Below are 20238 nucleotides of genomic sequence, written 5' to 3'. Positions count from 1 at the left end.
GTCAGCTGGGGTCAGCTGTCCCGGCTGTGTCCCCTCCCAGCTCCTTGTGCCCCCCCAGCCTCCTCGCTGGTGGGGTGCGGTGAGGAGCAGAAACGGCCTTGACTGTGTGTAAGCCCTGCTCAGCAGGGACGAAAACATCCCTGTGTTATCAACACTGTTTCCAGCACAAATCCCAAACACAGCCCCATACAGCTACTATGGAGAAAATTAACTATCCCAGCCAAAACCAGCACAAGTGTAAGGTTTCATATTTTAGATTCATGCCAAAGAGACCAAAAGGATCTTGAAACATATTAAAAAGAACAGAATAGAATAAAAACAATCAAAAAGCCTAAATCCCTAGAAATATCACTCTGGTGAAGCAGGCTAAAGGACCTGCCCATTAATGAAAGTACAAGAAAACCTGCTTTAACTAAAACACTCAAGGGACTGGCAACATCACTTTTCTAATGCTACTGATCTTTAACAATAGGTCAAGTGAAATCTTTCCGGAAACCTTCAGGAACACCTTACAAGTGGTCCATTAAAGCAGAAAAACTCCTGCTGTATATGAACTTTACTGACAGCTTCAGTGGCATTACAATTTCTCCTAATATTTAATCTTAAACTCTCCCATTGTAGTATGAGCATAACCTCAGTATGTGGTTATTGAAAATAACTAAGCAGATGAATCTTTGCATTAGATTCTTTAAAAGGAATAATATTGGCTAGCAGTTTGAGCACAGGTTTGGATGTCTGAAGAGTAGCCAGCTTTCTGTTCCAAATGATTTCAGTATTTTTTCTCTAATTTTGAGCAAATCACTGCTTTTCCCTCTGCCTTAGTTCTCCAACTGTAAAATTTGTGATACGGATATGTACCTGTGAGATCCCAGGCACAAGAATCTTCTAGGAAATTTGCTATCATTCCCTTATTTTTTAAACTGCTCTGGGAAACTTTAGCACAAATCACAAGATACTATAAAAGGAGCACTGTACCTATGTGAGGATTTGGTTAACTCCTTCATCGTATAATATACTGCCACTGCTATCAAGCATACACATCTTTTCCACATAATGGTAATTACGTGCAAGCATCTCACAGAGATTTAGACTTCAGTTTGTAAATCACTGCTCCCTCCAGCAAAGAGATCTGTGAGATGAAATTGCCTCTTATAGTCACACGCACTGTCCTGTTTCATTGGCATTTACCTTCTTTGGTTAAACGAGGCCAGGATAATAAAAATGTCACTTTTCTACAAAGCTGCTTTCCTTTTGGACAGGCTACTGCAAAAGGAGATGTGAGTCAGTGTATTATCAACCTTGCAAAGAGGCTTTTTATCAGACTTGCTCTTGCTCAGCTTTTGCCCAGACGACAGACTCGGACCAGGCGGTGACATTTAGGGCTCTTAGATTTGCTGAAGAAGAGTCAAGCTGGGGTTAGCTTCCCTATCTTCACGAGGCATTGTTTTGCAGAGCTGTCTACAAGCCCTGCCTGACAGAGCTGATGTACCTCCTGATAGCTCCAAGTCTTCAAGAAGACATTTGCTGAAGACATCGCAGAAGGTAAAACAAGAAAAGCCTGCAAGAAACGTTTTTCCCCTGCTGACCATGGTGACTTTTTCAATTTAAATAATCGCTGATCTCGCTTAAGTAAATGCGAGTTTCAGTGAGGATAGGATTTGCTTCTGGAGAGGTCTAAACTGGCAGGCAGGAGGCGTTTGAAGACATGAATTTGTCATGAAGTTTGTTTGTGTAAAAAAAGACTTTATTTTGTTTGTTTTAAACCTGATGCCCATGTTTTCCTGCATTATGAGAATATATGAGCAACTGTTCTTTAGTAAACTCCCCACACCTTCCCAAATCAGGATTCTACTTATTTCTGTCATCTCTTTTCCCAGACAGAGAGTCCTATACTACTCAACAAGCAATCAATACAGCAGTAAATACTAAACAGATCACTACTGAAAAACTTGCCCTGGTTCTTTTGCTGCCTGTTGGCCCACACCACATAAATCAGAGCCTAGATTACTGTTCCCAGATTCCTCAGGGGCACATATTCTCCTTTGGGTTACACTGCTGCAAGGAAATGAAATTCCTAATGACAGACACTAACAACATGGGAAAGTTGGTAGAGGCATAGAGCAAATTAAAGCAGCAGCACCCAAAGAGAATAAAAGCATTGATGCTGAACACTGAGTGCTAGTGGAAAGATGGAGGAAGAAGAAATATTAGGAAAAGATGGCCTTTGACAATCTGAAGATAAACGGCTATTAGGTGCTGACTGACAGGTGGGGCTTTGATTTCCCTGAGAAAGGCATCTTTCCCACTATCGTTTTATTTACTGCCTGTGTATGACTGAGACTGAACAGTCAATGATGCCAACATGAGATTACCTTTCGAGGCATACATATGCATGCGAGAAAAAGAAAGGTAGGTAGATTTTGTGCGAATCATGTCATCTTTCAGTTTTCTGACTTATAAATAGAGATTGTGGTGGCTGCCTCTTTGGAAAGTGCTTGGAGATCCACAGGTGGAGGGAACAATGCAAAAGAGTTATGCTATTCAAAAACAGGGCAAAACATTTAAGGAAACTGCACAAGAAGGGAGACCCGTGGCACTTCACTAATAAACACGTGGTTCAAAAGCTCCCTCATCCAAATATTTGCTTTTCAAAGTGTAATTTCACTCAGCACTGAAGTAGGAAGATGCCCCTCATTTCCTCTTTGAGTCTTCATTAAGTCACTGCTTTTCTAACATGCTGACAGGCATGATTTTATAACGGAGTTCCTCTGGGGCTAGAGGAGACACCCACCCACCGGTACACAAAAATGGGTGACTGATGATTAGCTACTAAAGCTGACTTTGTGCTTGTTACGGAGCCGGGCTGATGACGGCGCCTGTCTGCTTAGAGTTCATTAGGCTCAGAAATACCAAAACAGAAGGTGTTCAGTCCTTCAAAAGAAAATACCTTGTAAGAAAATCTGTCTGGGTAGGAAGCTAATATGACACAAAGAAAGAGAGAGCTTATGCACATTTGCACTTTACTTTTATCTGCTAATTACCTCCCAATCTATCCTTCTCCCCAGCAATGCTGGATAAGCACAGTTCTAATATCCCTGAGCCCTTTCATTGTCAGTTGTGAGGTAGCAATGTGGCCACCCCATTCCCAGAGCATCCAAATGTTTCACAGTGTTCAACACAGGTATCACGTGCTTTAAAATTTTATTTATTTATTTATTTATTAAGATCTAAGGAACAAGCAAGTGCTCTATTTCCCATATTTGAAGACGGGGAAGTGAGTCACAAAGACACTTGCTTCTTCCACATTCACGCTGGAAGTCTGTTGCAGGGCCGGGAATTAAACCTAGAGTTTCCACAATCCTAAACAAGTGCCTGTAATCACTGCACCACTCTTCTTCCCTTCTACCAATCCAGCAGCAGTGAATACAGTCCCTATCTGCTTCAGGTGTGTCTAAAGATCACTCTGAAAAGCCTACATAGCCTGATCTATCAGCATGAATATCCTAGCAAGATTATTTCTAATGCCAAGAAATAATGCTTCTGTTCTCTCGGGTAGCTACAGGTTTCAAATAGATTCCCCCCCCCAACTATGGATTAAAGTATAAAAAAATCCCATACATAACACAAGTTTGCAGTTACATTAAATATATTGACTTCAGACCAATGAGAAAAGAGTGGAGAAACTAAACTGTAATGAGAATAGAGACTGGGGTGTTGTTTTTTTTTTTTCCCCCTAGAAAGAAGATGAAAACTAGAAAACGCCGATATGAGACATCATAATGACCCCAGTGTACAGGCTATAACAATTTGTTATAGAACAAGGACTGGAGAACATGGAGTTCCCACAACATAAGGGGTATCTGCTACTTGATATACCACAGTTCAAATGCATAGGGTGGATGGGAGGATATAATTCATAACTTTCAGTCAATTACCTTATACTTCACTGAATTAAAGAAGTTGAGCATGAAAAGTCCGTGTGCAAAGGACGCAATCACAATATTATGCTCTTAGGTGGCTTTCTTAATTTTGAACAGTCAAATGATATTTTCTTTACCAACAAATAAAGCCTGAAAATAAACCAATTTGATCCTTCCACCTCCAGGGAAGTGACTCTGCCCGAGACACCCTGCAGCCTCTCTGTCTCTGTCCTTTTACCCCAGACTCTATTTTTAGGGGGACCTTATGGTGTCATTGAAAATTTGACCGTTATCTTTCAACCAACACAACTGAACAAAGAAAAAGAGACACTTTTCTCCTGATAAGACACTCCTGTTTCTCCTGCTACTGGCTGTTTACACACAGCACACACTGAATATTGGGGAAAGCAGAACCTCAATTCCAAGAGAAAATCCTGCCCCAAGAGCACTAACGTTCCTGTTCTCCATTGTTTAGATATTTTACCGTTATAGCAACTGAGAATCACTATGTAATGCGCAACTGGCTAAAAAAAATAAAATAAATTTGAAGGATGTTAATACAACTTCACTCTTCTCCAGTAGCTTGCACCCACACAGTTCAAAGATGAACTGACCACATGCAGGTTCTTTCTGCCCCAAGATGTTAAAAAGTGCTATTGAACTCACTGTGCAGACAAGAGATGATGAGTCACAGAGAGACAAACTGACCTACCTAATACCAAACTGCCGGTTAAGTGCTCACCCCAAATGTCCGAGTGGCTCTCCTGACCTCAAACTGAATAGAAAGTGGATGACTTAAATAAGAGTCCGGAGATTTGGCTCAGAACATGACTCCAAAACTCTGTTTGCCTTTTTCAGAGTCTGTAAATAATTGGGCTGGAAGAAATGGAGAATTTTCTCTCATGGGAACCAGAAATGATCCTGATCCTTTATTTCCAACTGAGTAGAAACAGCGGGGGAAAGAACTGAACCCCAGAAGTCAAGTAACTCCCCCAACACAAACACTGCCAGACACACTTCCCACATACTGTAGAAGATACTGGTTGCTTGGACTGGCCAGAGAAGGCAGTTTTGTTTCCCTCTGAGCTACTCTACTATAAATCCAAGGTAGTTTTCTACTTAAAAGTAAAAGGGTGCAGGAGGAAGGACCTGCTTGATTACAGAATCCCTGAAAGTCAGATGATAAGCATTTTGGGACAGGGACAGTTTGCCAATTCTCGCTTGGTTCCTGAAACTCTCAGGTCAAAACCAAATGAGAGACATGCTGTATAAAACTTAGCATGTTACTCCCAACCAGCACGTGCTAATACAAAAAAGGAGGACTCTGGGTGCCTTTTTGACTGATGCAGCAGGACATCAGTAAAAAAATTTGTCACGCTTTTACCTCCCAGAGCCATAAACACCCCTAGGGATTCCCAGTGCATTAAATTGCCTGTCCCCTCCAAGGGCTGAACATGTCACTTCATCATCTGGAGACTACACTGCAAGGGCTCTTTAAACCCTAAGCCGACTAGTAAGTATCCTAATTATAAAAGAATTTAATCTTTACTCTAGGTAAGGATTATGGAGTCACTCCACGCATTTCAGGGCTGCTTACTGATCAGTCTCCCCCTGCCCATTGTATTCCAGTGATCTCCACTAATCTGGTATCTGAGCAGTTCATTGTTTTTAATGTCTTTTCCTATGTAACACCTTTACTAGATCTGACAGTGCTTTTGCCCAAGATCAACATCTAATCCCTGGCTTCCCAAAGAGTTCCCTAGCAGCTGGCGAGTTAGACAACAGCACAGCTCTAGCTCGCACCCTGGCAGGTTTGGGCATAGAAACCTGGTGTTCAGCTGACCTAATACCTCAGCCGCTTGCCCTCCTGCCTTCTGGGCTCCTGATCCTTTGCAACCAGAGAAGAAAAGAAGTGAACTGGAAAACCAAACAAAATCAGGTAACTTACTTGCTAAGAGCAGCTCTGCATCAGTCTTGTGCCTTGCCACTTCGGGGATACTGGATGGTGACAGGACTGAGAGGTAGGTAAAACAGCTGCTGGAAAAGTGTCCGATCCATGCCATCACCAGAGAGCTGGGGTCATCTTCTGATCCCTGGGCTGTCTCCTTCCTTCTTCCCTCTGCCTGTTATTAGAAAACATTTATGTGGCACTGAAGATTTAAATGCACACGCCCCTGTCCCTAGGTATCCCTGATTTCCCTTGCTCTGTCAGAGCTGACACGGGGTGCTCCAAACCCTCACCCTCCACTGCTGCAGTGCTACTTTTGCCTATCAAATGCCTGCCTTTCCTTGTTCCTGCTCTCTCCCATACAAATGAATTCTTGGTGGTATAAAGCTTTTTAAAGGGCTGGGGCAGAGGGGAGGGAAAGGAGAGGACTGCATGTGATGAGGAGCATCATCTGTTCTGAATGAGCAGCAAAGGGAAAGGTGGCAGGAGTGAAAGCAAAGAGGGGAGGGGTTTAAGCCGCTGCTTTGCACAGAAAGGGCTGGCTGGGGAGGGGGAAGAGAGGCGGATTCGATGCCTTGAGAAAATGCAAGGCACTGCGCTCCCCTGTCACCACATGGTCTTTGCCCTCCTCGCCAGTTCTCCAAGCGCTGCGTGTTTACTTCTCCTCCCCTGCCTGCTTCTCGGCTCTCCCCTTGCCTGGGTTCTCCTTTCCCGGATTACCGGATGGGCTTTCATTTTTTTAGGGGTTAGGGGCTGTGTTCTTGTTTTAAAATCACACAGACAGAAAGCAGTTCCTAAAAAAAGGAGGACAGGGGGAATGCAGAAGCTGCACATTTAACAGGGAGCACATGTGTACATATGCATCGGCATTGTGGAAACTCTCTCTTCCAGGCTGGACCAAGGAATTTGGGAAAAGTGGGGAGAAGGAGGGAGAGCATGATTCCTCTGGTGCTCTTCCCTTGCCTGTCAACCATCAAGCTGCTGAAATGGTGTTTGCTGACTGAGTTGTGTTGTTTGCCTGTGATCCAGCTAGTCCCAGGGAATGCTCTCAATGCTCTTCAGTGGTTTGCTGTATTTTTTGTCTTTCTCTTTTTTCTTCTTTTTTTTTTGCCATTGGTAATACCACACTATCTCCCGAGCTTAGGAGAATATTTCCTTTTCTGAAAAGCAAATGTCAGGCCAGCTGCATATATGAAATAGATCTGCCTGGTGACTACAGGTTACCTTCAGGCTGTGTTGTTGCCCTGTTCCCCTAACCCTCTCCCCCTGTCCTCCCTAACTCTCTATTCCAGGACCACATGCATTACAGCCCATCAGAAATGCTTTCACAGAAGACCTTCTGGTCAGGAAAAGAGAACTTGTCAAAACCAAAGCACTGTACAGGAATCTGTCAGTATTGCTGGAATCTGAAAGCTATTTTTTCCATGTTCTGCTTTGAATGACTTTCAATTTTTTTAAAAAATTTTTTTAAAGTTACACTATTGCTAATGACATATGTCAGCATTGGAATGACTTTTTTTTTTACTGTATGGACATTTTGCAACTTATTATTTGCATTCTTGTTTTGGAACAGGAAAAAAATTGAACTAGTGGAACTTGCTGTAGATCAGAAAATCTGATTCCTAACCATCTTAAATCTAGGATACATAACACCTTATTATGGAAGCTACGCTGGAAAAATTCAAAGACAGACACGCTAAAGAAAGAGAAATAACCACAGCTTTGAATGTCGTTAATAGTCATATTGCACAGGGGGCTGGGTTAAGAAGGCACATCTCTATACATACAGCACTTTTTACCAGTGTTCTTGTTCTCTGATCTGTGCATGGAGGTTGGATCTGGCCAGATGGGATAGGAATCTGGAGCCAGACCAAGGACTTAGGCCATTAAAAATTAGTTTTGCAGATGTAATTTTGCTTTTCCACTTGTTGTTAGTTTGTATTTCCCACTTCACCACAGTACGGGCAATGAGATCAGATTAGCCAGTTTGGCTCCTGTTTCGCATGCATTAGAACAGTGCTACCCCATCTAGGTTGCAAACAGCACAGAGGACTAAATTCAAATTAGCAGTGAAACTATTTTCAATGAAAGTAAAAGGCATGGTAATAAACGGTTGATTAAATCCTATGAAATTATCTTAGATCTTCTGCCTGCTCATAACTGTTAGGAATTCTCTTTTCAGCAATATTTATTTTACCTTTTAGGAGTATGTCTGTGATATGTGAGGTATCCTTATAAAAGTGCTATTTGGGGAGTACATTAACAGTTTTGTTTTGTTTTTTTTTAATAAGCATTCAAACTTACTTAAAAAGTACTAAACAGTAATTCATATAGCATGAGAGTCAGTCCCCCCTAAAATCATAACGTTGGCTTTCAGAGCAGGTTAAGTCCCTGGATGCTGCTTCACCAGCACTAAGGACAGTGTCACCTTCATAAAGGCATCAGCTCTGCTTCTTCTTTCATTTAATCTCTTTTAATAAGATTTAGAATGAATTTTTTTTCTAAGAAAAGCTGTCCAGCCAGCAGCACTAGAGGAACAGAGTCTCTGCAAGTCTGTGAAGCTAGTCTGACATGGTCAACGTTAGGAGGAGCCTTCCTTCCCACCTCCCACACACGCTTATCCAACGCATCTCAACTAAGAACCCAGTCGACAGCCTCTAAGCGGACAGGGCTCTCCCAGACGTGCGGAGGAGCGGGCTCGTGGTATGGTCATTTTGTGGTGACCGTTTGCCCACCTTGAGCTACACCACTGCATTGCTCACATGCGAGAAATGGCACTGTGTTTCATGCAATGTAAATAAAAACATTTTCACGCATTTTGAGCAGACTCCTATTTCTTCTGACACGAGTGAAACTCTGCTAACAGGCACTGCCATCTGCTGGCACCACGTCCTTCCACCGATGTCCCTACAAACACTGACAAATGTGGGGCACAGTGAGGGTTTAAAGCAGAGTCTGGATTTTCACAGCACCCACTAATCTGTGAGGCTGCAGAAAGCCCTGTTTCCCCACCATCTCACATGTATTTTCAGCTGGAAAAAAGAGACCTCTCCCCTAACGAGATCTGTCAGTTCATGAGCAGGCATATAATTTTGACACTCTTCTCTCTCTGCCACAGCTCTGCCAATACCTGATGCAATTACACAGTGCTGTGCTCACACCTCTGTCCAGATGTCAGCTCAGAGGAGTGGGATTGCAGCACTGGTCTGCAGATGCTGCCCAGCACACACCCGAAGTGCGTTTGTGTGCTGTGGTTGCTGTCTGTCACAGGACCTGGTGCCCCAGACACACTACAAAGCACAGCAAAGGCCACAGAAAAGAGGGCCCTTGAGAGGTATGTACTTCAATCACCATTAAAGGCCTTTTAGGAGCCATTTCTTTAATCGCCAGAGAGGTTCGCATGGGTCCATATGAGTGCATGCATCTTGGTAGACTTTTGCTTCCTTATTCCTACACAGTAAACTAGTGCATCGATTCACATAGACATCTTCCAATTTGTACTGGTTAAAGACAAGCCAGACATGAAAACAGTTTTTCAGTTGGAAACTACACTTCAGTGAGTCAGTGACATCAATGTGCCCTTGGTAAGGTGTTTAAAAAGTTGTCAGTGGCCTCACAAGTTTGAAATACGTTGAAGAACTCCAGGTATCAGCTTGCCGCAGAAGGGCAGGTTTAACACAAAATGGCAGTACAGTTCGGGTATAGTCTCGGGCTAGTATGTAAACAAGGAAATGTAGAGGGATTGCTTTTCTGAGTTCTCTCAGCGTTTGGGGTGGGATTCACCTTAGGCAATACCATTTAGGATGCGCTGGTCCGAGTCTAAACAGCCACGCTATTTCCTTTCTAACTGATGCAGAGAGACAGGTAGTATCAGAAAGCATCTAAATTAGATCCCTATGTTAGAATGGGATGAATGATCTAATTCCAGGAGCGCGTAGATACAAATTTCACTTCAGTGCAACATCTTAATTTTCCTGGGCGTGCTCACAAGCTCTAACAGCTGTGCTTCACAGTTCAAAGGACGTACGGGGCTATTTACAGGGGTGAAATTATGGCAACTGTGGAATGCTTAGCTCCTGGATTTGCAAACAAAAAACAAGATGTGGAAGAACAAACTTTAATCTCGTTTTGGTACAACTAAATAGCTCTCTGAGGACATTATGCATATAAAAAGCTTTCATAAAACAAACAGTTTGGATTTTTGCTGGTTCCTATAGACTGCAGCACGGCAGTCCAATTTTTGAGCTTTCATGAACCAAATGGGGAGTAACCTTCATTTCCCTGAGGTTTCACTGCACATAAATGAGCCACCCGCCCTGATGAGCACAGGCTGGCCCACGACATTTATTACCCAAAGGGACAGCCTTCAATGTGAGCACCAGTGACAGAATCTGTAGCTTGCTCTGAAATCAGTGGAGGCTGTCTTCGGCTTTACAAGTATTGAGAGGAGAGGGAGCAACAGTGCCTGCAGGGAGCATTTTAATTTGTTGTGCAATTTGATCTCAGGAACAAGAGATGTCTCTTCCCGTTTGTCAACCATTAACCTACCATCCCACTAGAAGAAAACAGAGTTGTAAGAGCCAGTGCTGGAAACAGCTTCTAAGATTGTCTCATCCACCTCCACTCTTCCCTGGTGCACTCGACAGAACGGGAGCTGAGCTTTCAAGTAAAGCTCTGAGAATCTAGATGTGACAGTCACCCACTCCGTCTCGACTTCCTTTTGTGTTTTGGGGCTTATTCAAACCCCAAACTCAAAATGAAACTTGGGAAGTAGGAACAGAGGCAGACAAGGGGAAGGAAAAGTTTCTGCAATAAACCCAAACTCCCCCGCCTCTGTGAAGCATGTGTGGAGGAGTCTGCTTGCCATTGCCTTTGATATGATAATGAGGAGCTAATGCTAACCTAGGTAAAGAGACAGCTCTTCTCGCAGCTATCTGGGGCTATTGCCTAGCACTGGTTTGCACCAGCCAACTCACATCCCAAGTCGTTGCTATCTTTTAACTTCTGGATTGCCTGCAAGTGTGTTAGCCAGTTCTTAGAGAACTGCTGTTATAACTAACACTAATTAAGCTCTTGTTTTGCAGGCGCAGCAGCAGAACCTAAGGGCACCCACTGACTAAACTTCCCACTGAGGCCCATGGTAGCTGCAGGGCTAGAAAACACTGGCGAGGGGCATTGTTCGAGTGTGTGTGAACTCGCACACGCGTGACATCTCTTCTGTGAATAAACTATCACTCCAGCTTCCAGAGCGCCTGGCTGTTCGCTGCCTGTGAGCTCAGAAACAACAACAACAAAAGGCACTAGTCATAGCACACTGCTAATAATGGCAAATTTATGAAAATGATTTCCTTGCTAGGCTGTCAGAATTCAAAAAGATTTCTGACACAAGCAAACGCCTTGGTTCTTTCAGGTGAGAATCTTGTTGCATCAACTTCCCTCCTAAAAACGTACAGCCTTCCCTTTGCAGAGAGGGATGGGTGCATACAGGATGTAACCAGAAAGGTAAAGTCTATTTCTCAAACTCAGCCAGTAAGTAGCCCCTTCACTGAAAAAGGATCTCACCTCTAGCTTCTGTTTTTCCCACAATGGTAAGAGATAGACAAGAGGTAGAGCCAGCAACTCCTTCATTTAACTATGAGGAATCTACCAGGGTATTTAGTTGATTCCAAGGGATTCCACAAACGTCTTTGCATGAGAGTGTAATAGATTAAATTTTGCCTTTGGGCACCAGTAGGAGCTCAACCAAAGCCCAGTGTGCACATCTGAAGTCCTGGATTGTCGCCTTCTGTGAAACAATGATCCACTGAACATCACACATCAGCGCAACATAAAACAGTCACTTCCAGCATATTCTGCAGTTACTTAGCAGAAAGCACAATCTACGGGGCAAAAATAATATCCTGAAGATAGATTTTAGGCAATGCACATCAGCATATCTTGTTTATTTAACTGGCATATTTTAATACTATTTGCAACCCACTCTTAGGAATTAAAAGCAACTCAGCATTTGTTATAGCAGGTCTCACACGTCATTGCTCCGAGTTCACTTCAGGGTTCTTTTCAGCTCTGCTCTGGCTGCAGAAAAAGTGACCCCCACTGACTCTAATGAAGTCTTTTTATTACTGTTTAATCTCGTGTGTGTGTGCCTGGCAGCAGAGTAGCAGCCCTGGGGACAAAAGGCCTCTATTTAGCCACAAGTGGGTACTGTATGGACAGCCTTTCCCCAGAGCTGCCCTTTCATTATACCCCAAGTGTATTCAGGTGACTGGACAGAGCAGCTCTGGAGCCAGAAGGGGTCTGTTAGAGAGGCTAACCAGCACGATGCATGATAGACAGATTAGCGGGCAATTAACCCTTGGCTTCTCTATTTCAATTAGTGTCGGCTGTGGTGGAGCTCAGAGCCTTGTCCCTTAGGATCTGACTGACATCACTAGGGATTTAAAGCTCCAGTCATGGTTAACCTGGGCTAGATTTGACCTGGAGAGCTAAAGGTGAAAAATCTTCAAACACCATTTTGAATTCACAATATACACGGCTCTGAGTTTTAGTAAAAGACTAAACTGTACCTTGCGCTAGGATCCTTTTGGTGCGAGAAGGGTAGTGGGAGGGTTCATCAAAGAACCCCAATGTGAGTTCCTGCTGCCATAATAGAGTAGCACAGTGGCTGCTGACCACACATGACTACAGCAGACCCTGTCTGCACACTCTTTTCCCCTGCAAGGCCTGGAAGTGCTCTGCCAGGGAAATTTTTTGCTTTGTCAAAATTCCAGCACTTAAGCTGGGCAGCGGATCTCCTCTGCAATTAAGTTTTATTCTTTTACATGCAACAGACCATCAAGCCAATTTCTGAGATTCATCTCACTACAACAACTTCTAAGAAGCCTTTAAGAACAAAATCAATTGTTCCATTCTTCCCCAAAGTGTCTATGCCCAGTAAGTAATCTGCATGGACTGGTTAAATTCAAGAACTATGACTGTTTATTAGAAAATCCGACTAACAGTTGGGTAACTTGTGAGCTCTTGGATTTCCATATAATTTACTAACATCGGGAAGATTTTCAGCAGTTTTTCAGTCATTTGGGAGCTTAAGAGAACCGTTTCTAGGATTTTTTTTCCAAATCTTGCAGCAGCATTCAATATTTATAAGGAATTCCCTGCCTTGGTAGCAACAACTGACAGTTACAAAAAATAAGCACACTATAAAATGCATTAATATTTTAAGTCTGCCAAAGACTGCTAGATGAAGATATTTCCAGCTTTTGCCTGACTGGTTGATATTTAGTTCAAGCAAATAACTGGCAAAAGGAAACATACCTAGGAGGGAAAGGAGAGGGTGTATGGGAACTTGCAACAGCTACAGTAAGATTTTTCTATGTTTACACAATAAATCAGCAGCAGAATCAGGAAGAGAACCAGTCTTCTGGTTTCTACTCCAGCTACTTATTCAGGGAACCACACTGTCTACTATGTGCTCAGATATTGCTATAGGATTCTGTAGTACATGAATAAAATCTTTCCCCATCCTCCAAATAAAATTTTGAGATTGTGCTGAATCTAGGCTTTTCCATAAAAATACAAAAAACTCATGTTTAATAATGCGATGGAGAGAAAAGATAAATCTTGGTATCACTGTAATAAAGTGCCTTTTTATGAAAACTCCTGTATGCTCGCTGCCTGACAATACTGGACACGATCCAGGTCTGTTTACAGTGCCAGCATGTCTACGTCCCTGACTCCTGGCGCATCTGTACATTTTGTTCTTGGCATATTTTATCTATGGAGCCAGCTGACCTTGAAACTCTCATCAGAGGGAAAAAAAAAAATAAAAAAATCAGCAGCCAGAAAACCTACCACCTCCCATATATTTCAAGTTATTATCAGAATATTTTTCCTCTGTTCAGTTTGCACAGAGATGACATTCAATAACACTGAAAATGTTCTTACTGTCCCTAGAGAGGCCTGTTCAGAGTAAAACCAAAGGAAATTAAAGACCTATCAAGCAATCCCCCAATACAGGTTCATAACTATAAAACTGCAGGCAGTGACTGGCTAAAGCACTAAGGACAAAATGTGCTAAAACTCTTTGACTTGGGTCCGTTCCTGCCTTCCCCATATTCCCTACTCTGCAAGGAGATGGGGTAGGTTCCCTACTGCTCATTATCACTGCATATTCACATAAAACAGGGAGGATGAAGCATTTGCTGTGGGACTAACTTGCCATAAGTGCACCGCTTCTGGGACACCTTTGCAGCCATCTCTAAAAATACAGACCTCTCTCAGATGGCAGACTACTGCTGCTGCCTGCTGTAACAACTCCTTTCCCTCAAGAGCGGATTGGTGTGTGATGGGACACATGCACTAGTGTGCCTAAGGCAGATGATGCTACAGACTATGGGATCTCAATTCCCCAGAAAAACGAGCGATGCAGATGCCTGCTATTCAGTTCTGCCAGACCCTTGTCCCTTTACACCATCTGTAAGCGGGCTGTCGTGCCTGGAACACAAACTGCAGAATTACTTTCGGGGAACCCTTAATTTGGAGACCTTCCTTAAAGTGTTTCCCATCCTCCTGAAGAATGAATAGAAGAGTTTTGCTGTGACCTGCTTTACAGCTGTATGAAACCATGATGCAGATCAGTGACGAGGACCTTTCAGGCAGTCCTGAGAAAAGAGACTGTCCTGCTGAGAGACAAACTGGGTCCTCTGCAATCTTCAAACTTCTCTGGAAGTATGCTGAATTCAGTGCTCCCTTACATGCTGTAATTTGTGCAGCAACAGCTCATTAAAGTTGCAGCAAAACTGTTGGATTTACCCTGCAGTCATTCAGTGAAGCTTTCCTTTTGGTTGGATTTGCCTGGGGCTTATTCCTTTGCCAGTTGATGCCCCAACTCAAAATTTCAGATCTGCCTAGTGCTAAAATTGTGTACAATTTTAGAAAAGATGCTTCACCCAAATGGATGAAATTTACTTTACTTTTCTCTTAGTCATGAAGTGTGTCCACTGTTTGATATATCTGAGCCCGAGATTAAGGAGATCAGTGTAACCTCAGGCCATTATGAAACTTTCTCAGAGTGCAATACAACCATAGAAATAACTCAGATGACTCTACGAGACACACTGCTCTCTGTTGTAAGAGCAGACATAAGGAATTATTGACTAGATTTCCCACAATGTACCAGTGTAAATGAGGCATAACACCAGAATTGTAGACGTGTCAAAAAGCGTAAAAAAAAGTTTTCCCAGGAAATATGATGCCATATGGACATGGTCTTTGTTCTGGTGAGGCTTCTTTCAGTTCCTCAGGCTTTTCTATGTCATAATGTTTTCTAGCAAGATGACTGGGTTATATCATCTCAGTACTTAAATTGCCTTGGGCTGTGGTGTTTCCACACTAACGATACCACTGGAACTTGCAGATTCAGTGCTGTCCCATTCACAGAAAATTGATTCATTTGTGCTGACAGCTTGCATACACCTTGTCATACAATAAAGTTATTGAAACTGAATTGCCAGAAAGGCTACGATCATTGCTTTGGGTGATTTATCTGGGACTTGTTCAGCACTCTCAGCCAATGCCAAGAAAATTCCCTCATGTACCTAGACCAGATGTTGTTCTCATCTGAACTATGTTAAATCTGAGATAAAACTGCTAAAGCCAACAGACATGTAGTGCTACTATCACCCTCGTTTCAACTCAGAACTACACTCCCCTCTGTGTCCACCCCATCCCCAAAAAATCAGCAAAAACCAACCACACCTAGACAAAAAGTTCAGCCTCTCTGATTTCACCTGTTTGCTGTGCAAAGTGATTTTGGCATATAAGAAAAGGCTGACTAATTTTTTTTATTGATGACACTGGCCCTAATTTAAAAAGGAAGATGGAGCTTTGTGGTACTCAGGCAGGTATGGTGTGAAAATGCTAACAGAAGTGCTTTCTGCCAAAAGCTTCACCTTCCCCTCGCCCCTCCTCCACCTTTCTTTCATCCCATCACATACAGAGCCAGCGCTCCCTGCAGCAGTCCCTGCACAGGCCAGTAGAGGGTGGTGGGCAGCCACACTGGTTTTTTACTCTCCTGACCATTCTCGGGTAAAGCCACACATCTCTCTGAAACGTTATTTAACCATACATCCTATTTGCAAGAAAGTACAAAAGGTTAAGCACGAAGCAGAAGCTTTACAGAAATAAGGTCTTTGCCCACAGCTTTTTCATGGAAATGATACACGCCAATTTTAAGTACTTTACCCATATATGAGGACTATATATGAGTTTACAGTTTTAGAAAGTACTTATGAGTTACTGTGCAGGACAAGCATGTTTTGGCACATCCACCATTTGCAGAAAAGGCTGTGCAACACCGAGGTTCCTGTCAGTGTGGGTGATGGAGACCTACAGAAAATCTTGCTACAGGAGATGAAGGTGCCTGCCTGGACATAAATCAAGCTCCTCTTCAGAGAGCACCTCATGGCTCTGTGGAACTAGACATGACAAAAACAGATTGTAAAGGGGAAACTTCAGCACAAAGAGATTTCAGTATATGGACGCATTGTGAGCGGAAGGACAGAAGACTGTTTTCAGCTACCTAACCTAGTCATTGAATCTGTTATGGCATTATCAGGTCAAGGGAGATAAGGAGCCAACCTTATTCAGAGTTGGCTAAATTCCTGCTTCCTATTCCAGCACTAAGGTAGAGGCTCTAAAGCTAGCTGCCTCTTGAAGGAAGCTGTGTATCACCCAGAACAACTCATCTAAAACTTAACTAGGAACAGTCCAGCCAGAGCTGTGCCCACTACATCACTGCCCCTCAGAGACCATTTTTTTTCCAGCCTGCATATTAAGCCTTACATACATGAGGACACACCACTGACCATTTTCATTGCTGATGCAGAACTAGCAGGCTATAGCTGATACTTCAGGCTGCTTTCTATTATCAAATGTGGTAACAGCTCTCTGCTATCAAGCCTGTTCTTGCTGCCCTCCCAAGTGACTCGCTTTGATGGGTTCACTCATCTGTAAAACAGTCATTCTTTACATGGCTATTTCTAATGTCCTGACCTTCAGAAGCAAGGCCCAGGGTTCTTGCGTGGTCGTCTAGTAAATGTACTTCTGTAAAGAGAGCGTGTAGCCGAAATACCTGCAGTTCTTTGCTGGGGGGAAAAAACCAGGATGCTTCATATTTTTTTCTTTTGATAACAGCAACCATACACAAAATCAATGGCAACTTTTATGGGGACAATGTGAGACTGTCAGCCCACTCCGCTGCCCTTAGGAACAAGGACAAAGTTACCACCCAGCTCTGTTATTACTAGTGGTAAAGGGCCAAGTGTGGATTTACCAGCGGGAGGGCAGGAACTACAGGGACTATAGTTCCCATTAGCGCTGCCTACATGGCATACATACTCATGCTTGCAGCTGCTCAGAGGTACAGAACTTGGCTCCTGGATCCAGCTCTCCCTATAGAGGCATTGCCTAAATTTCACAAGGCCAGGCTCCATGGGACTGTGAACTAAACTCAGACAACAATCAATGATAACTCTTTTCCCAGTGAAAGAACAGAACAAAGAGCATAATACATGTAAAGAGGATGTGCTGATTTCTTCACTACCCTGCCCTGTGTCTGTGTGCCTCTGGGACCATATTCCTACTCTTGGGAAATAACTAAACAAACAATCACTCCACACAACTTGCTCACTTCCTTACTCTGCCTAACACTGTGGGCTCCATCCAAGCCATTAGCTGCAAAGGGAATTCAACAGAGCTCTAATTCTTTCAAGCGATATGCTCTGAGCTTTCTTCATGACTCCCATGAGAGATCAATGCCCGACTTCAGTGGGTCAGGATATCAAACCAGGCTTCCTACCTTGCTTTGCCTTTCTCTGCCTTGGTTATCATCTGTGAAAAGTAGGATGATGACTGCTTCCCGTATTTTTCTCTCCCTCCCCTGAATTCCGAAAGAGAGGGTGAATTTCATTTATTAATGCTGATAGAGTCCATGGAGACTTGCAGATAAAAAGACTCAATGTGAAGCAGAATATAATGTCCTACCTTACAGAAAGCTTATGCTTTATTATTTCTTTTCAAAGCAGCTACTGACATTGCTAGGCAACTGGGACATTGTCCAAAATAAAACCAGTAATAATAATCAAACAAACAAAACCTGAGTCCAACAGTCTACAAAATGCAGCTGAGGGCTGTCAGGTAAACAGACAACAGATGGAATGAATTCCTAAAGCTGGAAGAAAGAGAAGGCTAAAATGGTCAATTGTCAGTTGACCCAAAAAGTAACCTTAGAGGGGGACACGACCACCAGCCAGAAGGTCCTGCCTCAGAGGACACCAGAGGCATGGTAATATTTGGGAGCTTTTGAGAAGCAGCAAGATCAACTTGTTGGATTGTCAAGGGACCTTAAAGAATGGCAGTACTGGGATGGTCACTGTTGTGCAAAGAATAATGCAGTGTTGTATCTGCAGAGAACTCTTGCTTTCTTCATCTGCGAAGTGGAAAAACTGAGGCACAGACAACAGACTTACCTAAAGTTCATATTCGGTTCTCCAGAACCCCGTTCTCTGTTCTCCAGAACTAAAGTTCATATTCTATTCTCCAGAAACTGAGTTTTGCTGGCGATATTTAACCCAGCCCCAGAAACGCAACTGCAAGGAAGTACAATGTACCCTAATCTGCTTATCCCTGTTTGAATAGCTGCTTACCGGCAGACAGGAGACAACCATGCAGGCATGCCTGGCTGTGCAGCGTGTGCCACCCCGCTCCTTATGAAGCTATCAGGTTTGCTCAAGCAAGCAGGATATCACATGCTCCAGAAAGAGCCTTTGGCTAGACACAGCTGTGCTCAAAGCAAACGTGGACCTGATAGCCTCAGGGGCTCTCAAAGGTTAATGTAGGGACAACCCCTCGAGACCGGTATTTTAGAAACATCTCATGCCCTTGAGAACGACTTAAACTTCCACAAATACCTTTTTAGAGCTTACAGAAGCATGTTTATTTGGAAAACAATGAGAGAGGAAACACACAGAGGATCAACTGAAGTGTGATCCCACTTTAAGGCTTCATACCATTTGATCACACCATTTGTTAGAGCACAGTGTGTACCTGAGACATTCTACCAAATTAATAAGCATTGTCACTGAGTTGCAGCTAGTTACCACTTTTAATACCATCATATATAACAGAGGGATGAGAGTTCTAATGTCTAATGCAGAAGCCTGATGCTACTAGGCAAACCCAAATGAAAATCTAGAAACAAAACTTCAACAGGTGTTAACTGGTGACACCGGTTGTTCAATGACTTCATACACTTTCCTACATACAGTGTTTTAAACTTCTATTTTCCTAGCTTCAATTAGAAAAAAAGATTTCAGACACCCCCAAGTCAGATGTCAATGTCATTGTTCAGAGCAATCACTAGGTTTCCAGCATCACACACACCTATTTTCATCGCAGATTGCTTTGCTTAGGAGTGCAGAAGAGAAGGGGCAAGGTGACAAGGACACAGCTGCCAATATAAGAATATGTTGCTTTCTATCAATACAAGTCTTATCTTTTCCTCTGTATGCTTAGCTTAACTTTTTAAATGGAGGATTCAGTGACTAGAAAAAGGGAAGTGACTCATGACTTAACATCCCTCACTGTATTCTGCATGAGTGATTACACACCTTCTACCCAGCTAAGGACTACTCGGAGGTGCTGTTAGCTCACTGATCCAGCTGCCCTGCTCCGTGTCCTGTGCATGTGCTGGCAGGCTCTCTCTCCAGCAGCTAAACAGCCTTGTGCTAAACACCCAGCTTACTACAACCAGGAAGGAAAGAAGTGCCTTTGTTGCAGTCCACTCATGCCCTACATTTTCAGGGGAAGTAAGGACTTCTCTGGCACTAACCTCCTCTGCCAAGCAGCTGAATTACAAGTAAATACAAGTAAGGAGCTTTACTCCTTCCAGTGAGGAGTTGGCATAATTTCCTCCATGAACGAGTTGCATAAAACCCACTTTCCCCACATGGCACTATCAGCAGAGGTGTTCTACCTTGCGGGCTTGCCAGGGGACTGGGGGGAATTCTGGGCCGCACTGTTCCAGGAAATTTTTATTGCAGCTCTGCTGTTCTAGCATAACAACTTAAAGACAGTGCTAAATTCTTGTCACCAATTCTCTGTGCTTTCTGAAAATTCACAGAAAAATTAAGTGTGTGAATGTGCCTAAAAGACACAAAACAACTCATCAGTGGGCAGCAAAGTTTCTCTCTCATGCTATGATGTCACGAGTACTTGTCTTCCCCTCTCCCAAGCCCACCTGCTCTGTAAAGAAGAGGGCAGCTAATACAAGGCCTCTGTTGCTGGTCAACTACTATGACTTCAAGGAGTTAA

Source organism: Fulmarus glacialis, unplaced genomic scaffold (assembly GCF_000690835.1).
Source record: "Fulmarus glacialis isolate BGI_N327 unplaced genomic scaffold, ASM69083v1 scaffold14573, whole genome shotgun sequence".
Taxonomy (NCBI): Eukaryota; Metazoa; Chordata; class Aves; order Procellariiformes; family Procellariidae; genus Fulmarus; species Fulmarus glacialis.
Note: the sequence above shows the minus strand (reverse complement) of the source record.